Genomic DNA, 16,220 nt, shown 5'->3' with positions numbered 1-16,220 from the left:
AAATTGCTTGAAACTCAATGTAAAATTTCCAGATTTTACTTCTACAGATTTAAGATTTCAAATCAAGACGTTATTTTATAATTTTCTTGCACACTTACAAGAGATGTTAATGATTCCTCTAAAACTCAAACAAAAATGGTTCTTATAAATCCAGAATCTGATATAGTTCTCATAGGTGAAATCTTTAAATTTATCTTCGGAAAGTGTTCTCAAGTCATCAAGCCCTCCTGAAATTTCAAAGGAAACCCTAATACTTGGTTCATGGTGGTGGGTATTTAAGATTCGGCCCGGCCGAACTTAGTGCTGTATATACTTGTTTTTACTACTTTTGCTCTTTCCGATTTATTGGGCGGGAAACAGTGATCCTTTGTATGTTGTTGTAATATAGTGCTTAATTTTCCGGTATGTTGAGGAAAAGGATACCTTTCCTTGACAAACCACACATAAAATTCACAAAAATATATGAGATTGTCCAACTACTTGAATACAAAACATTATTTGGTGGAAAGGGGCCACCGTCTCCCCGAAATTGTTTAAGGCGGACCGTTTTACATCTGCATATCCGCCCCATTTCTATTTATAAACGAAAAAGCAAGTAGTCAGATTTGTCTGAAAGAATTCAAACCTTTTCGAATTTGTTTTCAGCACAAAGGATATGGTTGACTAAGTTAACGCAAAATGATCCTACAAATACGCTTAGGAAGGCGCAGCAAAGACACAGGTTTACGCTAGTAATAAATATAAATGTTGAGGTTTCAAAGAAATATTAAATAAATAAACACTCGAATTGTTGTCTTCATTGCATATATAATTTTTGACTCAGTACTCATTCCAGCTCGAATTCAACTCGGCGGCATCTGGATGTTTTAACTCAAAATCGATTCCAATCTTAAGAACGCGTGTTCACTGTTTAAATGTTACGATATGAATGATAGAAAAATTACATCCACAATTGTTGGGTATGATAGATTATTTTTCGACGCTTCCAAAAACTAACGGTTTCAAAACCTTTTTGCACATTCTCAAGTGAGAACATCAATGCATTTTTCTGTTTTCTCTCTGGATGCTACAAATTAATGTGCAGACGTATATATGTATGTACGCAACATATGATATAAAACTGATAAAACACATACGATATTTTTATCAATTGGTGGATTTTTTTTATCGAACAACTAATTGACAACATCATAATAATATCGTTACCAAAAAGGGATATTTTTATCAGAAATATTTAAATAATTTATTAATAAAATTCTCGTGCAATTAGCCGTTGATGTCTCAACATTTTTGATCAGAAATTATTTTCAAATATTAATGATAAAATACTCGTACATTTCGGCGTTGATATTTTTATCAATTGGTGGATTTTTTTATCGAACAACTAATTAACAAAATCATAATAATATCTTTACCAAAAAAGGATATTTTTTATCAGAAATATTTAAATAGTTTATTAACAAAATTCTCGTACAATTGAACGTTGATATATCAACATTTTTGATCAGACTCGTACATTTCGGCGTTGATATCCCAAAATTGTTTATCAAATACAAAATCTATAAAGAAATTCAAATTACTAATGAAAAATTTATCAAACTTTTAATAATTTTCTTGATAAATATTTTTATCAACATTTTAGGGTGTGATATAGTTGGCCACCCTTCCTTCATCCTACTTTACTCACTTGTTTTATTTGTGGCATATATAAAATCTTAAAGCCTTTAGCTAAGCATTAGATAATATTTTATTTCCTATAATTAGATTGAGGCCTTTGTCATCCATAACCTTCCAAACTAACCAGTTATCTCTATTTACGAATGTTATCAAATCTCGCACACCACTGTATTTGTTTGTAATAGTCTCCTTGTGGGTGTTTTCTTTTTGTTATTCTTCTTATATATGTCACGTTTTGTTGGGGATTTAGTGTAGAAGCGTGTGAATTGAAAGAAACCCCAAAGTGTCAAATCGGAAAAATAAAACAGTGAACTTAATATAAATCTTAAAAGTTCAAACGGAATTATGTGTAAAGACATTTATTGAATCTTCAGTTATTATGGGGTTGCTATCTGGGTGGGGAAATGAGTTTGTTTAAAATGTAGATATTGTTGATTTTGAGTGGGGGTTTCCTTTAAGGATAATAATACATTTTAGAGAACATTTTCAAAATTTCCAAACAGCAAAAAGTTTTTCAGCGGTGGATTATCCCACCTCATTTCTGAGTGTTTCAAAGTTTCTCTAAGTGATTTCATTGCAATGTGGAACGCCTTTCGGACTCGGCTCTAAAAAGGAGGTCCCTTGTCATTGAGCTTAACATAGAATCGGGCAGCACTCAGTGATAAGAGAGAAGTTTAGAACTGTGGTATCACAATGGACTAAATAGTCTAAGTGGGCCTGAAATATCGGGTGCCCCTCTCTATCGTTCCTAGTGTATCACAGAAGTTTCAAGAAAATGTAAAAACTTACAATTAAAAAAAAAAGTATTTAGTTTAACAGAATGAATATATCCTTCACCGATATCGAAACATAAATTAGGGGCCACCTACAACATTTGCCTGAAAATTTCAAGGAAAATAGAAGATTTGGGTCCGAATCTATGACCACGAATATTAAAAATTCTGTATTAACTTCATAACCTGCCTCCACGCTCTGAACTTTTTAAGTAATTCGGAGAAGTTTAGTTTTTTCCGCTGTACCTTAAAAAAGTCTTGCAAAGGGGAGGTCCCCTTCCCCGAACAATTATGAACAAGTATATACGGCCGTAAGTTCGGCCAAGCCGAATCTTATGTACCCTCCACAATGGATTGTGTTGAAATTTCTACTAAAGACTGTGTGGATGACAGTTTCAACGCAATCCATTGTGGAGGGTACATAAGATTCGGCTTCGAATTATTTTGGTTGCGGTAACACTTGCCGATGGCTAGGTATCTTAAAACTTTTTCACACCGTCTTCTAAATTGTAAGCTAGTCCATAAGGGAGATATATTAAACAAAAAGAAACTATTAAATACGTATATAATTCAGTTTGACAAAATTTTTCTATAGAAATAAAATTTTGACAAAATTTTCTATAGAAATAAAATTTTGACAAAATTTTCTATAGAAATAAAATTTTGAAAAATTTTTGTATTGCAATAAAATTTTGACAAAATTTTCTATAGGCATACAATTTTGATACAATTTTCTATAGAAATAAAAAGTTGTCAAAATTTTCTATAGTAATAAAACTTTGACAAAATTTTCTACAGAAATATAAAATTTAGACAAAATTTTCTATAGAAATAAAATTTTGGTAGATTATTTTTGGCGATGTGGACCAATTTTTGTGTGATTGGCGATAGGTTTTGTGTGATTGGGGTCAGTTTATATGTGGGCTATATATAATTATGGACCGATAAGGACCAATGTTTGCATGGCTGTTAAAGACCATATACTAACACCACGTACCAAATTTCAACCGGATCGGAGCCAAGAGACTCCGGAGGTCAAATCTGGGGATCGGTTTATATGGGGGCTATATATAATTATAGACCGATATGGACAAATTTTCGCATGGTTGTTAGAGATCATATATTAACACCACGTACCAAATTTCAACCGCATCGGATGAAGTTTTCTCCCCCAAGAGGCTCCGGAGGTCAAATCTGGGGGTCGGCTTATATGAGGGCTATATATAATTATGGACGTCTATGGACCAATTTTTGCATGATTGTTAAAGACTATATATTAACACCACATAACAACTTTCAACCGGATCGGATGAAGTTTTCTCCACCAAGAGGCTCCGGAGGTCAAATCTGGGGGTCGGCTTATATGAGAGCTATAAATAATTATGGACCTATATGGACCAATTTTTGCATGATTGTTAAAGACTATATATTAACACCACATACCAACTTTCAACCGGATCGGATGAATTTTTCTCCTCCAAGAGGCTCCGTAGGTCAAATTTGGGGATCGATTTATATGGGGGCTATATATAACATAATTATGGACCAATATGAACCAATTTTTGCATGGTTGTTAGAGATCATATATTAACACCACGTACCAAATTTCAATCGGATCAGATGAACTTTGTTCCTCCAAGAGGCTCCGGAGTTCAAATCTGGGGATCGGTTTATATGGGGGCTATATATAATTATAGACCGATATGGACCAATTTTTGCATGGTTGTTAGAGACCATATATAACCACCACGTACCAAATTTCAACCGCATCGGATGAATTATTCTCCTCCAAGGGGCTCCGGAGGTCAAATCTGGGGGTCGACTTATATGAGGGCTATGTATAATTATGGACCTATATGGACCAATTTTTGTATGATTTGTAAAGACTATATATTAACACCACATAACAACATTCAACCGGATCGGATGAATTTTTCTCCTCCAAGAGGCTCCGGAGGTCAAATCTGGGGGTCGGTTTACGTGAGGTCTATATATAATTATGGACCTATATGGACCAATTTTTGCATGATTGTTAAAGACTATATATCAACACCACATATCAACTTTCAACCGGATCGGTTGAATTTTTCTCCTCCGAGAGGCTCCGGAGGTCAAATTTGGGGATCGATTTATATGGGGGCTATATATAACATAATTATGGACCGATGCGAACCAATTTTTGCATGGTTGTTAGAAACCATATATAACCACCACGTACCAAATTTCAACCGCATCGGATGAATTTTTCTCCTCCAAGGGGCTCCGGAGGTCAAATCTGGGGGTCGGCTTATATGAGGGCTATATATAATAATGGACCTATATGGACCAATTTTTGCATGATTGTTAAAGACTATATATTAACACCACATAACAACTTTCAACAGGATTGGATGAATTTTTCTCCTCCAAGAGGCTCCGGAAGTCAAATCTGGGGGGTCGGCTTATATGAGGGCTAATTTTTGCATGATTGTTAAAGACTATATATTAACACCACGTACCAAATTTGAATCGGATCGGATGAATTTTTCTCCTCCAAGAGGCTCCGGAGGTCAAATTTTGGGATCGGTTTATTGTGGGGGCTACACGTAAAAGTGGTTCGATATGGCCCTTTTGCAATACCATCCGACCTACATCAATAACAACTACTTATGCCAAGTTTCAAGTCGATAGTTTGTTTAGAAGTTGGAAGTTAGCGTGATTTCAACAGACGGACGGACATGCTTTGATCGACTCAGAATTTCACCACCACCCAGAATATATATACTTTAGGGTCTTAGAGCAATATTTCAATGTGTAACAAACGGAATGACAAAGATATTATGCCCCCATCCTATGGCGGAGGGTATAAAAAGAAGGCAGCAGTTCATTATCTTGATACAACCCCAACATATCCTGACAATTTTTAGCAAATCAGAGAAATTTGGTCTATAAAATCGTGGGGCAAATGGGGTCCCATTCGCCATCCAAATACCAAATATTGAAAAACCAGGTACCCCATATTAACTTAACAAAAAACTCAATTATTCGATTTAAGTTGATTTTTAAAAAATTCAAAACCGATTACTCAATTTGAGTCTATTTTCAAAATTATAAAAACTCGATTATTTGATATTTTAATTTGATTATTTGTTTTGAGTTTCTAATTTTTTTCCTTATTCCACATTTAAAAAAGACGATTTTTAGAAAGAAATAAATCCTATTTTGTCAAAATTTTATTTCGAAAGAAAATGTTGTTAGAATTTTATTTCTATACAAAATGTTGTCAAAATTAAATTTCTATACAAATTGTTTTTTTTAATGCTATTTCTAGAGAAAATTTTGTCATAATTTTACTTCTATAAAAAATGTTGATAAAATTAGTTTTTTTTTTTGATTCTTGGTCGATCATTTTGATTTTGTTAGAATAATAATTCATGTTTTTCCATCGAGTATGAAAAAACATGAATTTATTATTTTGATAAAATCTCATTTCTATAGAAAGTTTGTGAAGTACCTCTTAGTTGGAGGGGAATATTTTGCAAAATCTACCAAAACATCAAGAATTCTACCAAGCTACCACACAGTAGAAAATCTACCATTTTTTGGTAGAATTATACCAACTGTGCCAACCGTGGCTAAGTTTCAATTGGATGGCTTTTTTCGTTCGGAACTAGCATGATTTCAACAGACTGACGGATGGATGGACGGTCGTCGCTAGGTTAGGTTAGGTATAATGGCAGCCCAATATTTAAGGTATAAAAAGGAAACAGTGGTTAGACTTGTTAAGATAGATTTAGTGTGGTCTGATGACCGACACTTTAGCAGTCGACGAGATAAAGTTCATCGAATGACGCGTCTGTGTATTTCAGGTGCATTCGGTAAGACAGGAACAGATTTTCTTAATGCAATGTTGCAATTACACACAGAGAATAGAATGGGTGGAAATCGGTTGTAATAATTTAAATTCCACATTTGGAACAATAAGTCGTTTTTGTTTACCTACTCTCTCCCTATTTTCATCTATATTTTCATCTGCTCAACCATTAAACAACTGTTGTAACAGATTTTCTTTCGTGTTCTACGATAAATAGTTGCAGCAACCAAATGTATCTATTTTGAAATTGTTTACATGAAATTGGTAGGTACAACCTGCCTTAATAGAATTTCATAACTGTAATTTAGTAATTATAATTTACGATACATATGGTTTCCACAGCCGAATGTAAATTGAATATTTTCAAATGTCAATATCAAAATTTCTTAAGTCCAGAAAAGACAAACATATAACGACGAATTTTCTGAAGGCCTTATTTTTTCGGCATTTACTATGGATCTCATTCAAAAAATATTACTCATAATCCCAGGAATTTGCTTATAACGAATTATGTCAAAGTTATTAATTTAATGTAATATACAAAATTTCATGGATCCGGCGAAGAACTCAAAAGTTAACTTTCAGTATGAATGTATGGATGAAATTGCAAGAAGTTAACAGTGGAAACAAATTGGGAATGTTTAATTTGTTTTTATGTATTTGTCCATTTTATTGCTATGCACCAGTTTTGGTCAGAGTATAAATACTTTTATCCGCAACAAAATCTGGCTACACGAAGTATCGTTTCTGACATGTTGAGATAGATTCTCTAGCGATCTAATAGCTCTTTACCTACCATTTATTCCTTTGGATGGAAACTTTGGTTCCCATTTATGTATATCACACAGACTTCAGATTACGATTAAATTACTTATGTTATTTTGCATAATAATGGTCTTGTATTTCACCATTTTATTCCACATTAAAGTTTTTCCTCAATGTATGGCATACAATTTTTTTTTTATTTTCGAAAAAAATATCTGCGGAGATGCTTATGACTCCTATACCTGCTGGGTGGTATATATGGTACACTTTCTCAATAACAATTTTAATTTAGATATTAACAGATGTAAAATATTATATTATACTATTATATATGATTATGCACACAAAAAAAAAAATTTTTCATTTCAATCACGAAAATCGCGGATTCAATCATTTTTTTAATTGAAATGTCTTCAATCACGAAAATGATAGTATCAATCACCCATTTTGATTGAAAACCAACACGATTTTTAATTAAAAATTTAATTGACTTTTGTCACGGAATCAATTAATTGTGTGATTGAATCAATTAAAAACGTGATTGATTTTTAACATAAAATTCAATCACAGTTTTAATTGAATCAATTAAAATTTTAATTAATTTCGCGACAAAAATCAATCAACTATTTGATTCATTCAATTAAATAATTAATTGAAATTGGCTAAAATTTCGATCAAAAAATTTATATATTGGGACCCCAAAATCGTATTTAGTTTTTTTTTCTTTTGAAATAAAAGAAAATATGTGTTTCTTGTAAAACATATTTAATATTTTATTATTTTTTGAATTATGCAATAGACAAATAAATTTGGTTCTTGTCATTTGTGTTTTGTTCTACCATAACTTACAAATACAACTACTATCAATAACAACTATAGGGTGAAAAAATAAATTATATAAATCATTATCATCCTTATATGAATAACCATGTCATCATGTTCCTTCTAATATGTAGATGCGCCTAGATTTCCTATAAATCAGCAGCTTATAAGCTAAATTAGTTTTTTTTAAGTAAACAGAATAATTCGAATTTAATTTTGTTCAATTAAAAGTTAATTTTGTTAAACATTACCTGCATAGAATATCAAGTTCAATTCTTAGTTTCAGGTTGCACATTTATAATCTTCTTTTGCAGTTGTAGTCTTTTAGCGTAAAAAGGTGTATTAAGGAGCTGGGTAATATAATTTTAGTAACAATTCCTTTCCAAAATTTTCACACATAAAAATCGTCTATTAAAATTTGAACCAATCAAAGACAAAAATAATGGGAAAGCAATGTAAAATTTGGTATTATATTGATGATACTTTGCAAATTCTGGAAATAGAAAAAAATATAAATGGAAAATATATATTTTTATTATTTTCGGATATTTTTCATATTTTTAAATCCAAAAGAAAGAATTTTTTTACCATTACATAATTCAGCTCATTAGTTTATATATCAGATATACTGCTCTCTACTTGGGTTCAAATTGAAAAAGGCAGATAAAACAAAAATGCAATTGAATGCCAACGCCACTTCGCAACTTAAAGGTGAATCTTCCAACAAACCCATACCGCTCTTGGTTTTAAGAAAACTAGGAGTGAAAAAATTTATAATTTTAAAAGATCAATAAGGTACCCACTTTTTTATTGCAAACATATTTTTATATATTTGATAAAATTATGGAGTTGATGGCATTGATTGGTCAATTTCACGAAATAAAATTGGTCACTAAAAGGAATGAATAAAAAATATATTATTTTAGTCAACTTAATGTAAACAGGCTTCAATGGAAAACGGTATTCACATTTCACAATTTCTTACCTTCAATAAACGTAGATTGTTTTCCATTTTTACAATACCACAAAACACAGGTAATTTCAAATGCATTCTGTCATATATTTTTTTCAAACCTTTACCACGTGGCCGTTTGTTGTTGCACACTTTATTTATTTCAACCCTTTGCTATGATTTGTTGTTGCGTTCAAAATATTTATGCACACATTTTCAATGCAGCAGACAGAATGTCGCCAATCATGTTTTTCAATTTACGCGAAAAACAAAAACCCAACCGTTCGTTACGAGTTACTTCCACAGACTGATCTCTCCATCATACATTGTTGAATAAATACCCATTCTCTTGTTCTCTTTTCGCTCTTTCCATTGCTCAAAATTATTCAGTTTCAATCACAAAGGTGATTGGATCAATCACATGTGTAATTGGAAACGGAAAAAATTTCAATCACGTTTGTAATTGAAAATTATTTCCGAATTGATTAACAAATTGATTGAATCAATTAATATTTTAATTGGAAACGTAACAAATATCAATAATTTTTTAAATTGGTTTTTATTCGGATTTGATTAAATAATTAATTGAATCAATTAACATATTAATTGAATCCGTTTCCAAATTCAATTAAGTGTTTAATTGAAAAAATTTTGGTGATAATTTTGTATGTGTGTATATTCTAAAATAAATATATTTAAACCAAATGTAATATTTTCAGAAAGGAAGTAATTCTATATTATAATATTTATAATATACTAGCGTAACCCGGCCCGCTTCGCTGCGCCTTCCGAAGCGTATTTGGAGGAACATTTTGCGTTAACTTAGTCAACTATATCCTTCGTGCTGAAAACAAATTCGAAAAGATTTCAATTCTTTTAAACAAAACGGACTACTTGATTTTTCGTTTATAGGTACAAATACGGCGGGAGAGGGTGTGCCCTTTCCTCCAATTTTTTTTAATAATGTTCTGTATTCAAGTAGTTGGACAATCTTGTATATTTGTTGTGAATTTTAAGTGTGGTTTGTCAAGGAAAGGTATCCTTCTCCTCAACATATCTGAAAATTAAGCACTCTATTATAACATACAAAGAATTACTGTGTCCCATCCAATAAATCGGAAAAAGCAAAAGTAGTAAAAAATTTTACCACATTAACATTTGCTAAAATGTTGGAAAATGATGCACCCTATACGTTGGCTGCCAATTTCATGTAAATTTAAGTTCTTTACTAAAAAGAAGTCTGGCAGAAGCCTGTGCAAAAATCATAAAATTATGTACCGAGTTCCCATTTACGGACAACCCTCTACTTTCAACTTAAGAAAAAAAAACGGACAAAAGGGAACCCACTCTTTACTAAAAAGAAGTCTGGCAGAAGCCTGTGCAAAAATCAAAAATTATGTACCGAGTTCCCATTTTCGGACAACCCTCTACTTTCAATTTAAGAAAAAAAACGGACAAAAGGGAACCCTCCCCCCACCATCGCTCCACACCGACCTGATATCGGACTATCACGTACCCTATATTAATTTCGCAACTACTCAATGGTTCCTATAAATTCTATCGAAGTAAATCGACAAAGTTTATTTCAATTTTCCCCTTCCCTAACCAGATATCGAAAAATCATATACTAATTTAAAAATCATGTATAAATTTAATCACCTCCTCCCACGTTCCCTGTAAATTTCAAGTAAATCGGCGATGTTTAAATTTTGCTCTATTGTTTTAAAGGGACGTCACTTTCCCCGATACAATATCGACAAACACCGTAGTGAATAGCACCCCTAACCTTCCCTGAAATTTCTTGAAACTTTCCTTCAAGTGTGGGGCAAGGAAGGTTGCCTCTTCGTTCATAACCTTCCCCCACTGCTTTTGAAATTTCAAGAAAACTTAAATTTTTTTTTGCAGTTTTAGAGGAGGGCCTCCTCCCCGACCAAATGTCGAAAAGCGTATCTTTTGTAAACGTCCCAGAAAATGTCAAGCAAATTATAAGCCTAAAGGGGCGGCCTCTCTTCCGTCCAAATATCACAAAATCAGGTATCAACTATTACGGTTGACGGAGGTTACGATCTCTCCAAAGTGCTCTGTAAATTTCAAGTAACTCGGTAAAGTTTAATTGTTTCTCTGCATGTACTTAAGAGAAGCGGATGTCTCCCTATGCCCTTTTATTTTTATTAAAAAATCAGGAACCTGATATAAATTTCATAACCTCACCCATTTTTTCCGTAAAATTTCAGTCGAGGGAGTTTAGTTTTGTTTTCACTGTACTTTAAAAAAAAAGTCGGGCAAAGGGGTGGTCCCCCTCCCCGACCAAATATCGAAAAATAATGTAGCGGATTTTTGTCTAGATGCCAACCCCAACATTCAATGAAAATTTCAAGCAAATCGCTTAATTTTGTTCCAAGTTTCAAAAAGTAGGGCAAGGGGGAGGTCCCCCTCCCCATCCACATATGAAATCATCGGGTACCCCATATTAATTCCATAACCTCATCACATGTTCTCTGTAAATCTCAGATAATTTAGAGAATTTTAGTTTTTTCACTGTACTTTAAAAAAAGTCGAACAAAGCGGAGGCCCCCCTCCGCCACCAAATATCGAAATATAAAGTAGCGGATCTTGGTCTAGATGCCAACCCCAACCTTCAATGAAAATTTCAAGCAAATCGGTCAAATTTGGTCCAAATTTCAAAAAGTCCGACAAAGGGGAGGTCCCCCTCCGCGACCAGGTGTCAAAAAATGAGGTACCCTATTTTCACCACATGAACGCCCCATACGATCTCTGAAAGTTTCAAGTAAATCGGTTCAGCCGTTTCGTAGCCAACTCGGACCACACAAACAAACAAAAAGTCACTTAAGGGGAGGTACCCCCTCCCGATCAAATTTCGAAAAAAAAATTGAGAATCTTTGTCTACGGATCACCCTCTACTATCCCTGAAAACTTCGTGCAAATTGGTCAAGTTTGGTTTAATTTTCAAAAAGTCGGACAAAGGGGTGGTTCCTCTCCGCGACCATATGTCAAAAAATGAGGTACCCTATTTTCAGCACATGAGTGCCCCCCACGATCTCTGAAAGTTTCAAGTAAATCGGTTCAGCCGTTTTCGCGCCAACCCGGAACATACAAATAAACAAACAAACAAACAAACAAATAAACAAACATAATTTGAATTTTATATATATAGATGTTAAATATTATTAAAATTGGCTAAACAAACCGAATGATGAAAGTAGCTACATCCAATGTTGTCGACAGGCCTAACCAACACCATATGCGGTATTAGTTGTGTCGACTGAATCAGTCGGGTGACACAACTACCAACTGATAGTTGCTGCAACTGCCAAAAGGAGGTTGGCAATAAATTCGGTTGTCACAACCTATCTCTATTCTCTGTGTATGGCCTTTAGATATGTTGTCGCACCAGAAAGCTGCAACATCGGATGTACGGTTGTGCGAGCTAACGCTGTTCTGTCCGCAGTTTGGTTCTAAAAAAGAGTGCCAACCGATATCAGCAAAAAAAAAAACAAAAGCGTTGCCAAAAAAGTAGTGAAAATGTTCTTTTTGGATCCGGAAGTGGTGCAAAATTGGCGCAAAAGCAATGAATTTAACATGGGCTTGTCATAGGACGGATGTCCACAATTTCAACAGCCGTTGCACTGAATTTGCATCACTTCTTCAGGAGTGATGCGAATTCAGTGTTTTGGATGTGAATTAAGAAATTACGCGATATTTTGAAAAATAAATACATTTAAAAATTTTTTTATGATTTGTCTGGAACGTTTGACATAAAATATTTTCAAAAATTCGCAAGTTTTCTAGAATGGATTCAGCTTTTTTTCGTCAAAATTTAAATAATTTGTATCATTTTATTATACCCTACACCATAGGATGGGGGGTATATTAATTTTGTCATTCCGTTTCTAACACATCGAAATATTGATCTAAGACCCCATAAAGTGTATATATTCTGGGTGGTGGTGAAATTCTGAGTAAATCTAAGCATGTCCGCCCGTCCTTCTGTTGAAATCACGCTAACTTCCGAACGAAACTAGCTATCGACTTGAAACTTGGCACATGTAGTTGTTATTGATGTAGATCGGATGGTATTGCAAATGGGCCATATCGGACCACTTTTACGTATAGCCCCAATATAAACCGATTCCCAGATTTGACCTCCGGAGCCTCTTGGAGGAGAAAAATTCATCCGATCCGGTTGAAATTTGGTACGTGGTGCTAATATATGGTCTCTAACAACCATGCAAAAATTGGTTCATATCGGTCCATAATTATGTTATATATAGACCCATATAAATCGATCCCCAAATTTGACCTCCGGAGCCTCTTGGAGGAGAAAAATTCATCCGATCCGGTTGAAAGTTGGTATTTGGTGTTAGTATATAGTCTTTAACAATCATGAACAAATTGGTCCATATAGGTCCATAATTATATATAGCCCTCATATAAACCGACCCCCAGATTTGACCTCCGGAGCCTCTTGGAGGAGAAAAATTCATCCGATGCGGTTGAAATTTGGTACGTGGTGGTTACATATTGTCTCTAACAACCATGCAAAAATTGGTCCATACCGGTCTTAATTATATATAACCGCCATTTAAACCGATCCCCTGATTTGACCTCCGTAGCTCTTGGAGGAGCAAAATTCATCCGATCCCGTTGAAATTTGGTACGTGGTGAAATTTGGTACATTGCCCTAGTACATGGCCGCTAACAACCACGCCAAAATTGGTCCATATGGGTCTATAGTTATATATAGCCGATCTCCAAAAATAATCTACCAAAATTTTATTTCTATAGAAAATTTTGTCAAAATTTTATTAGAAAATTTTGTCAACAAGATTTTATTTCTATAGAAAATTTTGTCAAAATTTTATTTCTGTAGAAAATTTTATTTCTATAGAAAATTTTGTCAAACTGAATTATATACGTAAGTACGTATATAATTCGGTTTTTTTTTTTGGGAAGACGGTTTTACGAAGTTTTAAGATACCTTGCCATCGGCAAGTGTTACCGCAACCCAAGTAATTCGATTGTGGATGACAGTCTTTCGTAGAAGTTTCTACGCAATCCATGCACGCAAAGAAAACGTTTTTCTATTGTTAGAGTTTTTTGAATTGCTTCGAAAATTTTAAACTTTTATCACCAAAAAAATTCGTTTGTTACAAAATTTTTATTTTTTCAATAAAAAAAGTTATTTTTGAAACAACAACACAGTCCATTTCGCTTATATCAAACACTGTTCTTTTCCGACTTTAGGTTTTTAATAAGACACAGTATACAGTTCAAAATTTAATATACTACAATGTAATGTTGAACATTTTTTCGGAAACTTCCGAACATATCTGGAATATATGTAAAAAAAAAAAACAAAAAAAAACTTTGGTCGAAGCGGGGATCGAACCCACGACCCTTGGCATGCAAGTCGGACGTAGCAACCACTGCTCCACGGTGCCAAACTAAATGTTTGTTTCTGTTAAATAAACTTTGTTTATTCGGTTCGTGGGCGCCGCAAGCTATGCTATATAAATATAACTTATATGGATATTTATCTATTGATGACCATAACAGGTACATAGCTCAGTGGTTAGTGTGTTGGCTTACAAAGTGCATGGTCCGCGGTTCGATTCTCCGTCCAGGCGAAAGGTAAAAACTATTTAAAATTTATAAAATCGTATAATTTCTTCTACATTGTTGGTATTACAGAAAAAGGTGCTAAGAACTAAAAAACTTCGTGGAAGTGAGAAAGATGTGAGGGAAAATGCAATTAGCCAGAAAAAATTTTTTTTGAGTTAGTCTTTATGAAATTGTTTTTACATCCTGGAAAAGAATAAACGTTTATCACAAAAAGTATATACTTTTTTTCCAAATGCACTTCCTTTCAACGAAAAGCAAATGAGAAACGAACTTTGTTTGTCTAAAATTTCGTTTAGGAGGAAAGAATTATTTTTTTGCGTGTGGTGGAGGGTACATAAGATTCGGCCTGGCCGAACTAACGGCCTATACGGCCTTGTTAATTTTTAAACTGTTTATAACTTATTTGAAACAAAAAAAAAAAATTTAAATTCCCATTAAAAATATGAAAACAGCCAGTTATAAAAAAATGACTCAAATGAACTTCCTGTGCAGTTAAAATAAAGAACATCTCTGGGAGAACATTTTTGGAAGTCCTTTTAAAGTTGTGCCTTTAGAAAAACATCCAATTTTTTTTGCTGGGATATGGATAACACTGTGGCAAAACCTCTCATCAATAACAAATTTGAAACATTATTTCCCAACTATAGGCCGTGATTTACACAGAACCCAGGGAATAAAAGTCATATGTCGCCATCGAGACTTAATAAAGCCAAGACTGCCACTAAAACCTAATCTGACCTTTTGCATATTCGCTTGCTCTTTGGTTGTATATTATTTCAGCGCTCGAAAAATCCCTAGAATAACAAAGAAACAAGGATATTTAAATCCAAATCTGGCATTGTTTTGAAAATGACGCCAAGTAAATGCAACATGACATTAAGGAAGTTTGTACTTATCCTTATAAACAAAAACAATCGTTATTACAGAGACAAAGACAAACACCTACAAGCTTCTTTTGATATGAATCTATTACAAATGGTTGCTAACCTAATTTTGTCGCTATTGTTTTGTTGTTTTTGTTTTTCATAAAATATCTTCGATTTCATTTTCATATGAATCGTAAACACCTACCAAGAAATCAGCAACTGAATCAAATATAAATCGCACCATTTTTTTGTGTCTTTTCAATTCAATTCATTCTTAACAGCAGTTTCCTATTTTGTAAAAGTTTATGCACATGCCGCAGTACTTAATACTGTCAAATGATAAAGAAAATCTACAAGGCGTTCTGTACACCATAAATGGGAAATCATATCTGTCGGAGGAGATGGGAAATCAGAAAATTATTTACTTTGATATGATGACAGTGTTGTTGATTTTTGTAGCCTTAAGGGGCGTCTGATCTTCCAATTTTATTTAGTTTTGTTGTTGACACGCACAATGTGTATGTGGAGGTATTTTTTGTAATACACTGAAAAATAAAAACTTTCGTAAATAATCTTAAGGGAAATATTATTTTTTGGATAAATAAAGCCCATATAGCCTTATTGGGAACTATTCAGAAGATCTAGTTCTTCGATACAGACTGTGCTAAAGGGTGATACGGTCAAAATTTGGTCAATATAAACTTGACGTATTTCTTTCAATTTTGCATTTAAACACCCCTCATTTTGAAGGTGTGTGTGTGTAGAATGTTGCTCCTATTTTGATTTTGGAATTCACTCTTCAGTTGTCAAAATGCCGTCCAAGCAAGAAGAGCAGCGTATCAAAATTTTGCTCGCGCATCGCGAAAATC

Source organism: Haematobia irritans, chromosome 2 (genome assembly GCF_050003625.1).
Source record: "Haematobia irritans isolate KBUSLIRL chromosome 2, ASM5000362v1, whole genome shotgun sequence".
Lineage (NCBI taxonomy): Eukaryota > Metazoa > Arthropoda > Insecta > Diptera > Muscidae > Haematobia > Haematobia irritans.
Note: the sequence above shows the minus strand (reverse complement) of the source record.